Raw genomic sequence first — 19890 nt, forward strand, 5'->3', positions numbered from 1 at the left:
TGTGTTTCTCACTTAGAAAACTTCCTTTAGCATTTGTTGTAGAGCTGGTTAGGTGGTGCTGAATTCTTTTAGCTTGTGCTTGTCAGTAAACCTTTTGATTTCTCCATTGAATCTGAATGAGATCCTTACAGGGTAGAGTAATCTTGGTTGTAGGTTCTTCCCTTTTGTCACTTTAAGTATATCATGCCACTCCCTTCTGGCTTGTAGAGTTTCTACTGAGAAATCAGCTGTTAACCTTATGGGAGTTCCTTGTATGTTATTTGTCATTTTTCCCTTGCTGCTTTCAGTAATTTTTCTTTGTCTCTAATTTTTGCCAATTTGATTAGTATGTGTCTCTGCATGTTTCTCCCTGGGTTTATCCTGTATGGTACTCTCTGTGCTTCCTGGACTTGGATGGCTATATCCTTTCCCATGTTAGGGAAGTTTTTGACTATAATCTCCTCAAATATTTTCTCTGGTCTTTTCTCTCTCTCTTCTCCTTCTGGGACCCCTATAATGTGAATGTTGTTGTGTTTAATGTTGTCCCAGACGTCTCTTAGACTGTCTTCATTTCTTTTCATTCTTTTTTCTTTATTCTGTTCCACAGCAGTGAATTCCACCATTCTGTCCTCCAGGTTACTTGTCCGTTCTTCTGCCTCAGTTATTCTGTTATTGATTCCTTCTAGTGTAATTTTCTTTTCAGTTATTGTATTGTTCATCTCTGTTTGTTTGTTCTTTAATTCTTCTATGTCTTTGTTAAACATTTCTTGTATCTTCTCAGTCTTTGCCTCCATTCTTTTTCCAAGGTCCTGGATCATCTTCACTATCATTAATCTGAATTCTCTTTCTGAAAAGTTGCCCATCTCCACTTCATTTAGTTGTTTTTCTGTGGTTTTATCTTGTTCCTTCATCTGGTACATAGTCCTCTGCCTTTTCATCTTGTGTATCTTTCTGTGAATGTGTTTTTGTTCCACAGGCTGCAGGATTGTAGTGCTTCTTGCTTGTGCTGTCTGTCCTCTCGTTTTTGGTTTGTAATTCTATTTTTTCTAGGAGATTTTCTTGACTTTTTGCTCTAACTCATTTATTGACTATTTATTTGGGTATAATTTTTAATGTCCAAGACCACTTTTTTTGTTGTTTTATTATTATTCCTATTTTCATGGAATCCTAATCTTCTTTCACAAAAGTACAATAACTCATCTTTTGAGAATATTAATATAGTTTCTTCAAAATTTTCTCCTTTCATTTCCTAAATCATTTTAACTTTCTCTGTAGTAAACTTCACAGTTAGTTTTGGTATTGTCTTTTGTGTTTCAGATTGTCTTTTAACATTCTCTGATAATCAATAAATATTCAAGAGTGAAGCACCAATTGAGGGCTTATAAGCTCTTTGTGTTGGGACAGATTTGTCGTTTGGACTGATAGACCTATGGGATTTTTTTAGGCTGTGTTTAGTGTTTCCAGGGAAACATTCTCCAGAATCCTTCTCTGAGGTTGTAAATCTGACAGCCAGCATTTGGGGCAGGGTAGGTCCCAGAGCTGTTTAGCTCACAGTAAAGTATGTAGAGTTTTACTAAATTCCATCTTACCTTACTAATTTCTTACTCCAAAATTGCTTTGGGTTTTGTTTTCCAACTTTGAAACAATTCAGATTCAATTTTCCTTAGGGAAAAAAAAAAATTCATTTCCTGCAGTGTGCCTAAGGGGTAATTACCTAATAGCACAGAGAGGAGGTAAATGGAGTCTTATTGGTCTTTTTAAAGTTTCATAGATATTTCTGTCATCTTCAAATCCCTGACATGCCTACCTTTAGAAATACCTGATACCTCTAATTATTGAGACTTTGGGGGTATCTGAATAAAAACTGCATCAGGATTCCATCAGGATTCTTTGTCCTAAGCACTTGGCTTTGAACTCTCTCCCTGCTGCTAAGGCATATTCCATTTCTTTATCTGTGTTCTAAGTTTATAACCTATTGTGGATGGGATTACAGATGTCTCCTGTCTCCTACTTATATGAAAGAGAGAATTTGTGCTTCTGTTTCTTTTCATTTTTTGCGTTTTGGAGGGTATTTTTAAGACAAGAAATAAGAGGAGTTTACTTAACCACCCAATTTTATTTATTTATGTATTTTTTATAAATGTATTTTTTTAGTTTTCATTGCTGTTCATGGTCTTTCTCTAGTTGTGACGAGCAGGGCTACTCTGTTTTGGTGCTCAGGCTTTTTTTTTTTTTTTGTATGGCAGGCACAGAGTTTACTAGAAGACAGTATGTGTGGGAGAGCACACAAAGAAGCAGTTTATTTAGGGTGGAAGTGAAAGTTACTCACTCGGAGAAGAAGAGTGTGGGCGTCTTTGTGAGGAAGGGGTGTCTGCTCGGGCTTCTCATTGCTATGGCTTCTCTTGTTGCTAAGCATGGGCTCTAGGCACGTGGGTTTCAGTAGTTGTGTCATGTGGGCTCAGTAATTGTGGCTTGTGGTCTCTAGAGTGCAGGATCAGTAGTTGTGGTGCACGGGCTTAGTTGCTCCGTGGCATGTGGGATCTTCCCGGACCAGGGATCGTACCCATGTCCCCTGCATTGGAATGTAGATTCTTAACCACTGCACCACCAGGGAAGTCCTAACCACCCAATTTTAAATACTTACTTTCTTCTTCATCTTTGTTTTTTAATTCTCTCTTTATGTCATCTTTTTCTTAGTCTTCTCTTTTTTCTTACCATAAAGGATACATTACTTTTAAGTATTTCACCGGTTTGTTGACTAAATAATTATTGTCTCCATATATGGTTATTGCTCACTGCTAAGTAAATGCTTTTTTCACAGAGAGGTGGTCTTAACTTGATTTTCACTTTCTCCTGGAACCTTTGCTCAAAACTTTAAAACTAGGATAGATTCTATTTTTATGTAACTTTAATACCATCATAACATTTACTATATTATATTGAAATTACCTGTTTCCTTGTCTTTCTGAATCTTCACTAAGTGTAGGGACTGCATCTTGTTCATTACTGTATCCCCAATGCTTAGCTCACTTACCTCAAATATAGTAGGCATTTGGGAGATTTTGTTGAATTAATGAATGTTAAAATGCATAGATAACTTGTATTAGTGTAAGGCAGTTAAACATTTTAGTACATTAGACTTACTATTATTATTATTTAGATCATTATAGGAAACGGTGAAAACTAAAAATTTTAAAGATCATCTCTTGTACTAATAATCTTTTTACTCTTTTACTGTAATTAGTGAAAATGAAACTTCTTGAATATTTCAAGGAATGCTTTTAAACAATTTCATTAATACTTCTTTATAGTTTTCATTGTAGTTTTGTTAGCCCAACTTGTTTTAACTTCTATAACTTTGCTTTTCAGCTCTTAATTCTAGTGTGTGTTTAGAATTTCGATATATTGCATGCTTTTCTCCTCACTGGGAAGAATTTCATGAGAGAAAGGAGGCAGGCATTGTAGTATATACTTCATACTGGGATAAAAAGAACAAAAAAAAACTGTGAGTGGTAAGATTTACATGCATGAAGTATTTATGGTAGAATGAAAAATCCTTCACACTATCACATATAATTATGATTATCTCTCTCAGATTATTTCTTGGCTTACAAAACAAAATGCTTTCCCAGGCTAAACTTCAAAGCAGGTAGTGACTTCAAAGACATAGAAATTTAGCACAGACAAAAAAAAAAAAAAAAAGAGAAAAAAAAAAGCAAAACAAAAAGAGAGGAAGAAATATGGTTCAGAGGTAAGAGAAATAACAAAAATTGTGGTTATCCTAAAACTAGCTTTTACAAGTTTTACTAAGAAAACTTTGAAAGTCAATTAAAATAATGTAACTTAATAATACATTGGAAAGGAGCATCAGATAATAATCACTCATGTTATGTTAATACTTTGTGATTTTCTCAAGAAACACAGCTAGCTTTATGTTCTTTTAATTTAACAGTATGTAGAATTTAATGTTTACTTGGATTCTGAAATGGAGATGAAAGCATAATACAGTGCACCACACTTAATAAACAACTATAAACATGGCCCAGATAAAGTAGTTTTGTATTGTCACTGGTAGAAATACCTTTTGAGATGTCCAAAAGGATTTTTAAATGCATTAATTTAAGCAACTGAAATATTCATTTTTGATGTTAGCACTGTGAGCAGGTTGTCTCTTAAACATACTTGATTAAAAAACAGTTTGGCTTAGCTCAGTGTTTTGCTCTTCAAAGGGATAAAACATTACTGGAGAGTTTCATGAAAAATCTTTTTAAATACCAAGAATACAGTTAGCTATGTCCCTAAAGTAATGTTTCCCAGTTCCCTTTATACTTATGTGCATATACAATAACAGTAAAATAAAAGGAAGCCTGGGATATATTTAGATTTAGAATACAATAAAAGGAAAGGGGACAGGATACATTTTACAAAATTAACCCCTAAAGATTATCTTTATTTTACATGAATACATGCTCATTAAGGAACGTTTATCAAAAATAAACAAACAGGTCTTCCCTGGTGGCACAGTGGTTAAGAATCAGCCTGCCAGTGCAGGGGACACAGGTTCAATCCCTGGTCCAGGAAGATCCCACATGCTACGGAGCAACTAAGCACATGCGCCACAACTACTGAAGCCAGCTCACCTAGAGCCCACGCTCTGCAACAAGAGAACTCACCGCAATAAGAAGCCTGTGCACTGCGACGAAGAGTAACGCCTGCTCACCACAATTAGAGAAATCCCGCGCACAGCAACGAAGACCCAACACAGCCAAAATAAAAATAAATAAATAAATAAATAAAACAAACAAGAAGGAAAAAACCCCAAAATGCTCAGAGTTGCCATTTATATCCGCACAACTACTGTTAACATTTTAGCAGATTTTCTTCAAATCATTCTTTTGTATACATTTATTGTTGATGTTATTTATTTTAAACTTCTGTTGTTGGTTATAAATAACAATCTTTTAAGTAAGATAAAGAAAAACAAGAGAAGAAAAAATAGAGGAAGAAATCATGAAGAAATGGGTCTAGAAAGGGAAGAGAAAAAATTTGCTTCAGGTACTTTCCAAATAATGAACATTGTTTTCTAACAACAGTCTGAAAAATGTACAATCAATATACAGAAGCTGCGAAACTACTGAACAATAAAGTCTGCACAATTTAAATGCAGCACAATGTTATTTGGGCTTCTTTTCCACAGGAATAAAATAAAATAAAACAAAATTAAATTAAATTAAATGTGCCTCTTAAAATAAAATACACATTTGAAAAACAATTGACTGATTCTACCTTATGTACAAGATGTCATACAGACATCATTTCAAAGTCCATAAATATTTATTAATCCACACAACCTGGCCCAAAGTAGACTCTAAAAATATTTTTTTGAGGAAATAAATAATATTTTTAACTGCAATAGATTGTGAAAATAATATAATAGTTGATCTGTATTCAAAAAGACCTTATAATATTGTTGGGAAGATAAATCAACACATGAAAATGTGAAAATGAGAATATAGAGTAGTTCAGAGAAGGTAATGGCCACCAAGGCATGGAGCTGTAAGAAACAAGTTATGGAGAAAGAAGGGTTAAGAAGGATTAAGAGAGACTTAAAGCTAAGTAACATTTATATTTTTTAGCTTCCTGACTTGAAGAGGTAGAGATATCAGTATGGGAACAATAGCAGGAGCAAAATTTGAGAGAAGATATGGGACATGACGTGTCCAGAAAATAGTATGAAATTAGAAGACTAATGTAGAAATGATGCGCTGAATGCTTAGGTCAAGGGATAAAGCTACAAGACAGCTCTCATGAGATAAGCAGACATCAAATAAATACTTATAATGGTGATGAAATTTACAAAGCTGAACTTGTGTGCCAGGTTTCTAGGAGTGCAATTGGCACATTGAGCACACAGGACAAATGCATGTACAGACAATGTACCTTTAGGTTGTCTCCTATTACCCCTTTAATGTGGTGGAAAGTGATCTTCTCCTGTTCATATGAAAACACTGGTAGTGTCATTTTTCTCTTATGGTCACTTTATTTATTTATTTATTTTTCGTTTAATTAATTAATTTATTTATTTTTGGCTGCATTGGGTCTTTGCTGCTGTGTGCAGGCCCTCTCTAGCTGCGGTGAGCGGGGGCCACTCTTCGCTGTGGTGCGCAGGCTTCTCATTGCAGTGGCTTCTTTTGTTGTAGAGCATGGGTTCTAGGAGCGTGGGCCTCAGCAGGTGTGGCATGCGGGCTCAGTAATTGCAGCCCGTGGTCTCTAAAGAGCAGGCTCAGCAGTTGTGGCGCACGGGCTCAATTGCTCTGCGGCATGTGGGATCTTCCCAGACCAGGGATCGAACCCATGACTCCTGCATTGGCAGGCGGACTCTTAACCACTGTGCCACCAGAGAAGCCCTTATGGTCACTTTAAATTGCAAATACTTTCCAAATCAGAGAGTTTGTCCCTTGTAATAATCAAAGTTTCCAAGTCCATTCAATGTACAAGCTATTCCCCTCCCCCATTTAGAATCTCTGCAGGGGGAGCAGCCTCTTTGTTTTCTTTTCTCTTTGTCATTCAACTCCTTATCCTTTTACTCGTTCTTGCTTCTGACTCTTCTGAGGAAGGAAGGAGAGGGCAGCGGAACAGAAAAATCCTTATTTGACTGAGACTATCCTAACCTGACTTCTTGGTTTCTGGGTCTGGCCCATCTCTAAAGCTGATTCCATAGAGGATGTTTTTGTGTGCTCTTAGTAGGGTCTCTCACTGGTGCTTTCCTTGCATGAGATGATATATTCTCCTCTTGCAAGTTGCATACACCTTCCTCATACCCTAAGTATGTCAGGATTCCTTTAGCTTCTCTCCGCTGAGGCCTTCTATCCGACCCCTGCCTCTAGATGACCTTGTGAGGCAAGACCTAAGTCAACTCCACATCTATTTTCTGTTGTGAATGTCTCACAGCTGATATTGAGGACCTTTACACAGGCTTTGCCTTTATAGATTCTGGGAGTGCAGGCTGCCACCAAAGCAGCCTCTTCTCCTTCATCTCATCTCTTAGCATATAGACCATCTCTTATCCCCTTTGTACTTTCTAGACAGCATGTAAGACACCAGTCTTCTATGCCTCCTTAACTGTAGGCAACAAATAGTGAGTCATTTAAAAGGTCTCCTTGAAGCCTCTCACACTAGGTTTGAGATTTATGAAGAGACCTTCCCCATTGATGGACACTGGTCTCACTGCCCAGCTATTCCCAAGAAGTCATCTTCAAAAATTCTTTCTCTTAATATGAGTGAGAGCCTGAAGAGTCACAAAACAGATATTGATATTTTTTTTTCTAAAAGTTTCCATCTTGGCTTGGAACCTCACTTTGGTATATTTTTAGGGATTCGGCTAAAACTTCCATGTTAAATCCTCTTCCAGAAGCATATAACAGGGGACCTAACATAGTCTGTGGGACCAGGCAGAATCCTCCTGAGGAAATGAAAACAGCAATTTCATAGAATTCAATAAAAGAGCATTTCAAGAACAGAAGATTGCTCCACAGTGCTAGAGGCTTCCAGGAAGGTAAACGAAAGAAGCACTGAAAAGTACCCATTTTCTCTAGTAGCAAAAATGTTCCTGTGAAGAAATGGAGGGAAAAATCTAATTCTATGAGGTTGAAGAAAGAGGAGGGGTAAGGAAATGGAGACCCCAAGTGTAAGGAAATGGAGACCACAAAATTTGAAACTTCAGAAATCTTGAAGTGAAGAGAGGAAAGAGCTGGGAATTCTTTGCAAATGGGAGAAGCAGAAGACATTTAAGGAGTCAGTAAATAAAAGATACCAGAGAGAGAAGTGATCATCTAAAGAAAGACGGCTGAATGGGCTAAAATCTAGAGTTGAGGTAATGATTAGCCTTGGGGAGAAGAAATGCCTCTTAAGCAAGTACCAGGAGGAAAGACTCAATGCAGATTTAGGGCAAATTTGAAGGTTTGGCATTTGAAAGCTGAAGGATTTATTGCATGATTGCTTCTACTTTCTCTGCTTAATAGCCAAGTCATGGAATAGAGGACTTTTGGGGGGAATTGAGAAAAATAAAGAGAACTTGAATAACAGAAGATCTTAAATATATTTTTATATCTGGATTTCACATTGTAGGAGAGACGCAATTCAGAGGAAAATGATAAAACATAGAAATATGAGGTTATTTTGATTAATAATTTTAATTAGTGCGTACTCTGCACAAGAATCTGTGCTAAGCACTTTACCAACATACATCCAATTTCCATCGCTACTCCTAGACTACAGCTGGCTTGCCATCCACTTTTGCTCCTATAAATTATTCTCTATACAACAGCCAAGATGGGGCTTTTCAAAATACAAACCATGTCATGCCCCACTTAGGACCTAGCATGGCTTCTACGTGCCTAAAGAAAAGTCCTGCATTTTCTAGATCCTTCCCCACCTTCAACCTCACCTTTTCCTTTGTTGTGTGTGACATTGATTTGAAATTACTGTCAATAGATCTATTTTCATTTCATTTAAGTTTTCTAACAGGTTTTTTACAGGAATATGAAAAAGCTATTGATTTTTATTTTAGACAGTCTACAAATAAGTAATATTTCAAAACATCACTTAGGTTAAAAATTTTTTTGCAATACGCATATAGAAGGAATGAACCAAAACAAACCAACTCTGCCTCAAACCCTGAATTCCTTTGTCATATAGCTTGAAATTTTATTTTGGTTTCAGTAAGAAAAAGAAACTTTATAGAGTGCAATATTCTCCCTTCTACATAGGAATAGAAGAAACCAATACAGGGCAATGAGAATTATGGGAAAATGCCAACATCTAGTTTTCCATTTTCCTAATCATTCAAATTTCTCCTTAAGGTTCTACTTTGCTTTTATGCAGCTCTCAACCTGAGTGAATAAATATTGGTCATAACATCAAGATACATTTTCTGTTATTTGTCTAGTGGTGCTTTTTGTACCACTATATTTAACCTTACTCCATATTTAAATGAACCCATAAATTTGGGGTAACTTTACTAAGCCATTAACATTTTCTGTGGGGATAAAGCATGGCTCCTGAGGTTTTAGCATGGAAAAAATTTTTTCCTTTCCTTTCTTTCTTTTTCTTTAAACTCAGTTAAAAATAATTTGTCTGGACATTTTAAAGTCTTAAGATTACCAAAAACAAATAAAGAAGATAATAGAGACATTGGTTTGATTTCAGTGGTTACTTGTATTCTAGCAATTCAAAAATAAGTAAGTAAAACTGAAAATAATTCCTACTTAAAAGTTCTGGAAGAAGACTATTAGAAGATGTTTATTAATTTAGTGTGATCTGTATGAACTGACACCTTTGGCTATTTTGAAAGTTTTGCGATGGGTCAAAAGAGTTTCAATTCACATGTCTTAAAGGGAGTATTAGAAAATATAAGGATATTTCAGTGACAAAAGTATCTCAAATTAATCTGTTTGAGACACTCTATGTACATTTTTTATGATTTGTGAGCTGCTACTTATTTTTATGAGTTTTTAAGAACTTTCTCTCACTAGCACTCCCTTAAAATATCCCAATAGTTTGTATAACTTTAGCAAATAATACTTCTGTAGTAATTGGCCAGGAAATAAATATCACTTGCAAGGGCCAGAAAATAAATCTTAATTCAACACAGTTAATAGCTTTCTTCTTTTAGTATATATACAGAGATCGATTTTGGCTTTGTTATGGGACATCTGCATCCAAGCATATAATTTATTCTAACCAATCATTTTCTTACTCTATCTTAATAGCTTTCATGACCTCTACTCACTCAGTAGACTATAAGAGCAGTTACACTTGTCTTACTGATTTTATATTTGCTTTAGGGGAGACATAAAGGAATAGGAAGAACCAATAAAGATGGTTTAACCAAATGCTAACAGAGCAAATCTAATACATGATAGAAGTAGGGCTACTAGTTTAGACAATCATTCATCTTCAGGAAGCTACTCTATGGTTTACTCAGAATGCCAGAAGAGATAGGCACCTTTACGCCCCTCTCATACTCTCCAGGTATGATTCCACGGTTTAGAACAGTGGTTCTTAAAGTGTAGATGGGGACCAGCAGCATCAGCATCACCTGGGAACTTGTTAAAAGTGCAAATTCATGGGTACCCTCCCAGATTTGCTGATTCAAAACCCTGAAGGGTAGGTCCCCATAACTTGTATTTTAACAGGGCTTCCAGGCACTTCTGTCCAGTATGCTGCACACAGCTCTGGCACAGTTACTAACAGAGAGATTACAGCTCCATGTAGAAAGACATGATGGATTAATTACATGTGGATGTATTCTGCCTCTTTCTTAGTGAGCCATGCTCTTCCTCTGGGTAGCATATGTGGAGGACATATGCATACAGCCTTAGATGGGAGAAAAGAGAATAGCCCTCCATCTTCTCTATGTGATCTATACAGTTAAGGATTTTTTGTTACATGAGACAGAAATTCCAACACAAACTGGCTCAAGTGAAAAAGAATATTTATTCACTCAATCACTGACGATCTAGGGATTAATGATAGTCATAGGTAGCATTTATTGAACACTGAGTATGTGTCAGGCACTGGTCTAATTGTTTTGCATGAATTAGTTCATTAATACTCACAAAGACTCTTTGAAGATAGTAGCATATCTCCATTTTAGAGATGCAGAAACTGAAGCACAGTGAAGGACTGAGATTCAAACCAAGACGGTGGAGCTGGCTTAGGGCTGGCTTGATCAGAGGTCAAGTCATGACCCTGGAAATCTTTCTGCTCCCAAAGTTGAACAGAAGTCCTGAGTCTGACTCACATCTGCTAAGAGTCATAGGCTTCTCTCTGAGCCAATCTTAAATATGGCCAAAGGAATGAGAAGTACTGATTAGCTAGGAACAATCAGGGCCCACCCCCAGAGCTGAGAGTGGAGTGAGAAAATCAACTCTCATCACAGGGTACTGTTTTAAGTGAAGAGGGGAAATGGGTACTACAAAGGAGCAGAGAAGATCACCAGAGGCACTGCTTTGTTACTCAAGACCTCTTTGAGTTCAAGTGGCATTAGCCTCAGGCAAACTAGCTTTGACAAAGAAGCATTTATTGTGTCATATTGTTGAACCATGGGAAGGGGAGAGTTGCATGAGGACTTGAGGGACAACCACCGATGAGTTGTTGCCAAGACTCCCCCTCTTCACCTTCCCAGTTGGATTTTTTTTTTATGGACACTATAATATCAAGCAATTTCATTCTCTGGTTCTGAGTTCAAAGATCCTAGAGAGGAGCTCATATTATCTAAGCTTCGATGAAGGATCCAGCCTTGAGTGACTTAGCAGTGGCTGGACAGCTGAAATAAAAAGAAAAAAGGCTATCTTAAGGTGAGGCCATTGGATGCCTGCTCAACAGCCATTCTCTTTTTTTCTCCTTTCAAGTCAAACTCTAATTTTGTTTAGATATCTACTTTCCTTTGCATAGTCCTGTCCTTGAGGAGTGGTGACTCCAAGCTCCAGCTCCAAATGTTGAATCACGATTGATAGAAGATAATCCATTGCAGATATTGTTTTAGGAATGAACATATAATCCAGTTCTGGCCAAAGAGATGCAAGGGGACTCTGCTGAAGGGTTTCTTAGATTGGTTTTCCTCACTGATAAAAAGAAATTTATGGGGTCTTAAAAATAAAACACACACACACACAAACTTCTCTAGTTAGCATAAAAGACAACAGCTAAAAACAGAATAAAGGTACTTCTTGAAGTGACCTTGTTCACACCAGAGCTGGCTTTTGCTTTTAATTTGATGACAATTTGTTTATGGCTCTGTTTCATAAATGGTTAGTCATTCCTTCGCCTTTATCTTGAAGTACCCACACATCACATGTGTTTCATTTTAAATTCGTATGAGAAAAATGAAATGACAGCTCTGTATGGTTGGCATTATTCATGTCTCCCTGACTCCACCCTCAACCTTCATTTTAGTAGAGTCTGGTACTGGTTGTGTGTTTCCCATAGGCAAATGCTGGATAGTTTCATTTTTGGTTTTTATAGAACGTTGTGACCTATGAATAGCTGTCTTCTAAGAATTAATAATTTGGACAAATTGATTCAAGTGATCATTATAGCTGGGCCATTCTAATGTGTCCCTATTTCACTTTTGCATAAAATAGCTTCACTGTGTTTCTTTCTTCATGATTGATATAAAGGAAGCTAATTGAGAATGAGTGTGATGATATCAAAGAATACTTTTTCAAGAACATGGGTATTATACAAATAAAGAGTAAATATGTGTCAAAGATTTATTTATTTCCTCAATTAAGAAAGCAGGATGGTCAACTGCTACAAAAGGCATTTGAGAAACTGAGCATTGCTATGCACTGAATAAAAAATGTTGGATTTCTTGGTTAAATACAAACTTGGATAACATCTTAAAGAGCAATAAAACCATATCCTTTGGTTATAATTTCAACCAGACATAAATTATTTGCATCTCGCAGACAAAATCCAAGGTAAAATGTAACATTATAGAGTTTGGACTCTGATTGATAATAAAGAGTATGTGAAAGAAAAGTTCATTGCTCTAGAGATTTCAATAAGTCTTAGGTGACTCTATTAAACAATGCTCCAGTGTGACATTGAAAGCACATGTAATCATCCTTCTACCTTATTTCCAAGATGAAAGCACATGTAATCATCCTTCTACCTTATTTCCAAGATTTTCATATAGTTTAACAGCAATGATGCTACAATGTTGTTATGAAGATTAAATAAAATAATATACATGAAAATGCTTTATACCATAGAGTCTTATAAAATGTAAAGTGAGTTTTTTGTAGGTTATTACTATAGCTATACAATATTCCAAAGGCAAGCTTGACACTTGACATAAAGGAGTCAAGTTAGAGTTCGACTGTCAGGGTTTTTTTGGTTTTTTGGTTTTTTTTTTTTAGATCCTAAAACAGAGACATCATTGGTGTCTCCAATGGCAGGATGAGAATGAATTTATGTCAACATGGACATGATATGCAGAAAAGATTAGAGGAATCACACATGTTTTTACTATCCCAAGGAGAAACATTGCAAAATAAAATTGTGTTCATTTTGTTGCCCCAACTTGAAGATAATGTTCAGAAAAAACTACAAATGTCCTGCTTTATTAATTCAAGTACTGTGTTGAGCACTAACAAGGTGTTAGTGTGTCTTACTGTGGGGAGACTAAAGGGAGTAAGATATTCCTTCTCCACAAGAATCCAGATTTAGCAGCAGAAACTACACAAAAATAACCAGTTGGAACCAAGAGGGAGGGATAATTATTTTGTTTTGAATAATGGCAACATGAAGCTTTGATTAACTTAACTATTGTTTATTTAATCATTTGTAAGTGGGAAGCAAGATTTCTTGTCTTTTACTGGTTACTATTCACACTGAACTGCATATGAAACTCTTTATTTCTCTGTCTTCATATTTTATATTTCATTTCATTTTTTTCTCTTTGTTCTCATAGCTTCAAATATAAAGTAACTGAAGAAAAACAGTAATTGAAAGAGATTCTCTGTAAAATTTTTGATTTTTTAAAATGAGTTTAATAAGTCTAATAAAAATGTTAATTTATCTAATGCCCAATATTAAAAAGAAGAATACAGACCTGTGTTTGAAGAACCAAATGGAAATAATTTTATATCTCTAGATTTTTCCAGTGACTCTATAAAATTTCATGAGTTTAATAGTAAAAATTTTAGAAAAATAGTAATTTTCTTTTACTACCAACCAGTAAGTTATTATTAACCTAGTTAAGCTAAACCAGAGATATAGCCTATAAAAAAAAAGCAGGACTATTTCACTGGAAACAATAAGAAGAAAGGAGAAGACTACTTCTGAACTGCAGTGATTACTAAAATTAAAAACTTACCCTATCTGTTTCCTTCGTGTTTGTAAAATCCCCCTAAATATGCCTTTCCAATTTTTTGTAGAAAATTATTTAGACTAATAATTACTTGATATTTCATCATAATTCATTCCAGTTTTTCAAGTACAATTTTGGAAAGGCCAAGAGCTGCCTGGAGGATGGAATGCATCTGTGATATTACTAAACTCCATAAGCTTAATGAAAGGAGAATTCAAATACTGTATATAGTTTGCTACTGTTTGTTCCAGACAGATGTTTGTGTATTATCCCTTTTTATACAGAAACATCGTTATAGCAAACATGTGGTTTTATCTTTAGAATTAGGTTCAATCTAATAGCATTCCAAATAGTTCTGTTAAAAGACCTAGATGCTATCTGGGCTGGAATGGTAAAACCTAGAATTCTCATTCATCAATACAATAATTTAGTTCCATATGCTAACCAGAGATGGTTGCCAAGAAATATTATCAAGTGAGCAAATAAACTGTGGCAGTCATATATATAGCCTGGTTCCATTCATAGCCAAACTGTAACAGAAGAGCTTACATGTATGTACTGGTGTGGAATGGAAACGAATGTATTCTTTTCTCATTACGCATCTGAGTAGAAGCATATTTTTCTCTTTTCAGTGTTTGAATTCACAGCACTGGAAACAAACAAACAAATAATAATATAATATATATAAATTCATATTATTTTTCATGTGTGTATGTAAATGGATAAAAGGATAAGGGGTTGATAGATGAAAGGGGATTTTGACTTTGCTTTATATACATTTGTGTGTTGTTTGATTTTTTATAGTGAACATATATAATCACTTTTAAAATAAAGTAGAAAATCAAGGCAAATAATTTAAAAAAGAAGAGATGAGTTATAAGTACTGACATGGAAATACATATATATTATATACATTAAAAATATATTTTACACGATAAAAGCAAGTTACAGAATAAAACGGTATTATCCTACTTATGTTAGAAAAAGAAAAGCAAACTGTTGAGAGTGATGTTGAAGAGAGACTTTCACTTTTTCCTCTACATACTTCTGTGTTGAACTTAATTTAGTAAGTATATATTTATACATTATTTGTGTTATTTATGAAAAAACAATTTTCTTTTGCTGAGAATCATCTGTTTGTTTTCTTTCTGCTAAAGAATGAGTCCTAAAGAAAGGCTTGAGGAACTTTTTAATATGTAGTCAATGATCAAATCGGAAAAAATCTCTTTCTTTTTGTTTAAGAGTCTCATTAATAAAAAGAGTCACTTGCAAACTTTTCAGAAATAATTTTTGGTATTTTTTCTCAATCTCCCTAAGAAATTAAGTCCTTTATTTCAATATTAATTTTTTCCTGCTTAATAGCTCTAGTGAAATCTTTTAAACTGTTTGACGTTTAAAATATTCTCTTTATTCTTGATAGGGATATTTTGTGTATTTTAATCTGGTCCAGTAATTTTGCTTTCTCGTAGATAGGTGGACTCCTTCATAGAGCTTGCACTTGTACCCCTCAGATGTCTGTTTATTTTTTCCTTTGTGCTCATATTAGTGGAACTGCCATCTTTCTGGCTGGTCATGTGTACCTGAAGGGAGAGATGACAACTCAGATCCGAGCTGATACACCTCTTGGTAAAGATAATGTGTGCTGGAGGGTGACCACAAAAGGAGAAGAGGGTCTGGTATTGCATTTTGTAACCTGCCCACCCTCAACCTGTGCCAAACACTGCTTTTTTCTGGGGGCTGTCTCTCCTTGTACTTACCCAGTAGGGGCTTGGTGATGGAAAGCCACTCACTCCTTCTGCACTAGGCAGTTAGTCTATTCTTCCTCCCTAACTTGGGGCCAGTGGTGTCCAGATGAACTACCACCTGTTGCAGGTGCTTGACTGGAACTTAGGTTTTCTGTCCACTCCCATGAACCCAGTAGGGCAGAGGCGGCACTGAGCCGGCCAGTAAAAGGTGAAGAGAGGAAAGTGTAGAACTAGAAAGATTTCCTCTAGGTTCTGTGGGACCTGACCCACCTTCTGGTCTCCAAGGACTTTTCACAGTCTTTGATGTAGATGCTGGGATCCCTCAAAATTCTTTTTTACCTTTGTGGCATCTCCAGGTTTGGGTTCAGGGGAAAGATTGAAAACTCATGATTGAAAACTCATGATCCGATCCTGACCACTGTACCAAGCTCCAGCCTGGAATGTACCTGCCTCCCAAATCTCCTCCCTTACATCTAGCTTAATGCTTCTTGTACTTTAGTTCCTTTCCCCAGGGAAGCATGATGCACAGATTAATATATATTTCCTTACACTTGTCTATATAGTGCTGACCACTGGGACTGTATAAGGATTTCTTCAGTAACTGGCCATCTCCCTAGATGTAAGGTCCGTGAGAGCAAGAAATATGTCTGTTTTGCTTGTTTACAGCTCTATCTATGACATCTATCACAGCGCCTGGACAAGAGCTGAGACTCCATGAATATTTTTCAGAGGAAAAGTAAAGGGAAGAAGGAACAAAGATCTATTTTTGTTAAAATGGAACATAATATATGCCTATTCAAGAACAATCTACTTCTGAATTAGTCATGTCTGTAATATATAAAAAGTGTGGAACCACAGACTGGCTTTATCCTGGATGCTAAATAACACTTGGCCTTCTCATTTTATTAATATCTTGTTATAGACCAAAAGTAGATGAGTTTTTTTTGAAAAGAAACATAATATGTTACAACATCAAATAAAAATTAATTTTGTATTACCCATTGAGAATGAGTAATAAAGTGTTAAACATGTTTAAAACTATTATGAATGAGTCTGCAAAATTCCTAGGATGTAAAGAATTCTTTACTTAAAAGTCTGAAAATCCATGTGAAAAATTAGCAAAAAATTAAGCTTTCTTTGCTGAAAAAATGACCACAGTAAATTCGTGAAGTTTAAATAGTAGAGCAAAAAAGAGAAGAAAAATGTTAGGTACACTTTCAAGATTCTCCTTCTAAACACTTTGACAGCTAAATAAGTTCTCCTATCTGTTCTAACATATAAATGAATTACTCAGACCATTGTCTATGTGTTTCCTGACCAGATAGTTCAGTCGCAGGCACATTTCTCAGGTTCTCAGATGCTATTAGTTCATAAGGCTTTTTAAATAACAGACAATGTCAGGATATAAAATGAAGTCACAAGTTCAGACTATTTTTCTTCTGGGGCATCAGGCTATGATAGAAATACTTGGTGCTTGCATGTTACTCTCTTATTTAATCCACTCTTCCCTTTCTGGTACAATAATTTAATCTCGGATACATGAATGGACAAGACGTCTCCCTCTCATCTCCCCCTCCCATATCTATCAAATTCTCCAGGGTTGTCATCTTCCTTTGTGACCTACAGTTAGAGAGTGAAGTCAATTGGTTTACAATGAAGCAAACAAGAAACTTTATCTACAAAATCTCTGCTTTCCTCAGTATTAATGTCTTTCACAACACAGTTTCTATTCACTGCCAATTTGCTTTATTCTTCTTGCCTGTCATTGAGCCAACTTTCACTCCTTCATGTAAAATGCATACTTGTGGAAGTTATCAACTACCAATTGAGGGAGTTCCAAGTGCTAGGAAGGAAAACAAAACAAAGTCCTCCGGGACACAAGGCTTACACTGATAAGTGGAAAGAACCAAATTAAGGCTAACTCACCTAACTTCAGAGCATGACTCAGAGACACAGATCATGAGTCATGGGCTTTCATTGAGATAAGCCTGGCAATACACATAGAAAAGATCAGTGTACACAAAAACAGGCTGAAAAAAACATATAAATCCATCATGAACAGACCAGCTTGTTGCAAAGATGTATATCATGACTAGGACTGTCATATTAATAAAGGTTAGTAGCACCTGTGAAGAAATCAGTGTCTCCAGTGACCCAGAACAGAGTGCATCGTAGAATAGAGGTTCTGTTTATACTGAGCTTGTCACTATGACTATGAATATTTCCAGTGTAAGGAGGAGTTTTGGTAATACTTAGTAGAACAAATAAGGCACTTGAAGACGGGCCATGAGGAGAGAAGTAAAAGCAGGGCACTTCATGCCAAGTCATCTGTGCTCCTGGGCTCATTCTCACTATCTTCCCTGCCATCTGACTGGCCCAAGCCTATGGTTATGACTCCCTCCCTCGCCCACTTCGTGTGTTCTGCCAGCTTTTTGGTATGAAACTCTATTTTCCAATTCCTCTCTTTGTCATGCTATGGACCATATTGCTTTTTTCCACCCTTGGATTCGTTTTCTGCCAACACTGCTAGGGATGTTACTAGAAATTTAGGTTACTCTGGAGTTTTATCTCCAGTTTTGTTTGTTCCTTGTCTGCCACTTCCTCCACCCTCAACCATATACCAATACATGAACACAAAGATTCTTCACTCTATTTTCTGACTCTATGAGGCATGTTAACCTCTCAGTCAGAATCAGTAGTGGATTTATTATAGATCTTACAGACAGAATCTACTGGGAGATGAAATGGACTGAAGGACATTGATTCCTAGGTAAATGGGAAATAACATATAGATTCAGAGATCTGGAAAGAGTTGAATGTGATAATTGGACATAAAGGTGAACAAGAGAAGTGTTTTTTTGTTTTTTTAAGAGAAGAGTGTCAGATGAGTGAGGATAATGCTTACACAAGTGAGGTAACAACAAGACCACACAGAGGAAGGAACTAGAAAATGAGAGGGGATTTTATGCTGTGGAAGACCGTAAGAACACTAGTCTGAATTTTTGGTAGAAGACGAGAAATCAATGGTTATTTTTAGTTCATGTTTCTCCGTTCACTAAATTATTGTATCTGTGAACAGGGCAGATCCCAGACTGTATAGGATAGATTCTGAATTCAGGCAAATCTGCTTTTAGGTCCCAGCTGTACTGGATACTGGTATGTGCACTTGGGCAAGTACAAACCCTCTTGGAGCCTTTGTAAAACAGATGTAATACTTGTATCTGCTTCTTTGGAATAGTTGTTGCTCACTGTCTGTTTCTACCTCCTAAACTCCTTCCCATCAAGATTTTGCCCCCATCATGCCATCCATCCTTGCTCTGGTCACCAGTAACATTCATGCTGCTAAATGCATGTATGGTCAGTTCTCAGGACACATTTTTCTTAACATGTCAGCTGCATTTGGCAGAGTTAAGACCTCCTTCCTTCTCGATACACTTTTTTCTCTTGGCTTGGAGGACACCACGCTCTCCTGGTTTTCCTCCCATGCCACTGGTTGCTGCTTCTTGGTCTCCTCTTGCTGGTTTGCCCTTTTCTGCCTGAACTTTCAATGTTGAAGTGCCACAGAGTTTAGTTCTTTTTCTTCTTCTCCATATGCATTCCCTCCCTTAGTGATCTCAACCAGTCTTGTGGATTTAAACTCTATGTATATGCCATAAGTCTCCCAAGTTTATGTCTTTAGCCCAGACCTCTCTTCTTAACTTTAGAGTTGCGCACCAAATTGCCTACTGAAAACCTCCATTTGGGTGGCTAATGGGGATCTCAAACGTCACAGGTCCAAAAAGGAACTTCTGGTCTTTTCTCCTTCAGCTCCTTCACTTGCAGTCTTCCCCCTATCACTTGATGATGATCCCAGGCCTACATTTTTGGAGTCAACATTTTTCTTGCTCTTTCTCTCATATCCCACATCTGATCCATCAGCCAACCCTGTTGGCTCTACTTTCAAAATATATTTGATCATTTCTTCCTATTTCCTGTGGTCTTCCCGCAGTCCCAAACGCAACATCTTCACCTAGATTATTGCCATAGTTTTCTAACTGGACTCCCTGCTACTAACTTTGCCTCCCTACAGTTTTTTCTTAATACAGAGTTAGAATTGTCTATGAGTCAGATCATGTCGTCCTCTGCTTAATGCCTTCCAACGGCTTCACATCTCACTCAGAGTAAAAGCCATCTCCTATAAGGCCACCTCTTTCGTCCCTCACCCCAGTATCTCTCGGACCTCACTGCTTTCTCTCCTTTCCTTCTTGCTCTCTCATTTCCAAGCACACTAACCTCTCTGTTCTACTT

This window comes from Globicephala melas, chromosome 14 (assembly GCF_963455315.2).
Source record: "Globicephala melas chromosome 14, mGloMel1.2, whole genome shotgun sequence".
Classification (NCBI taxonomy): Eukaryota; Metazoa; Chordata; class Mammalia; order Artiodactyla; family Delphinidae; genus Globicephala; species Globicephala melas.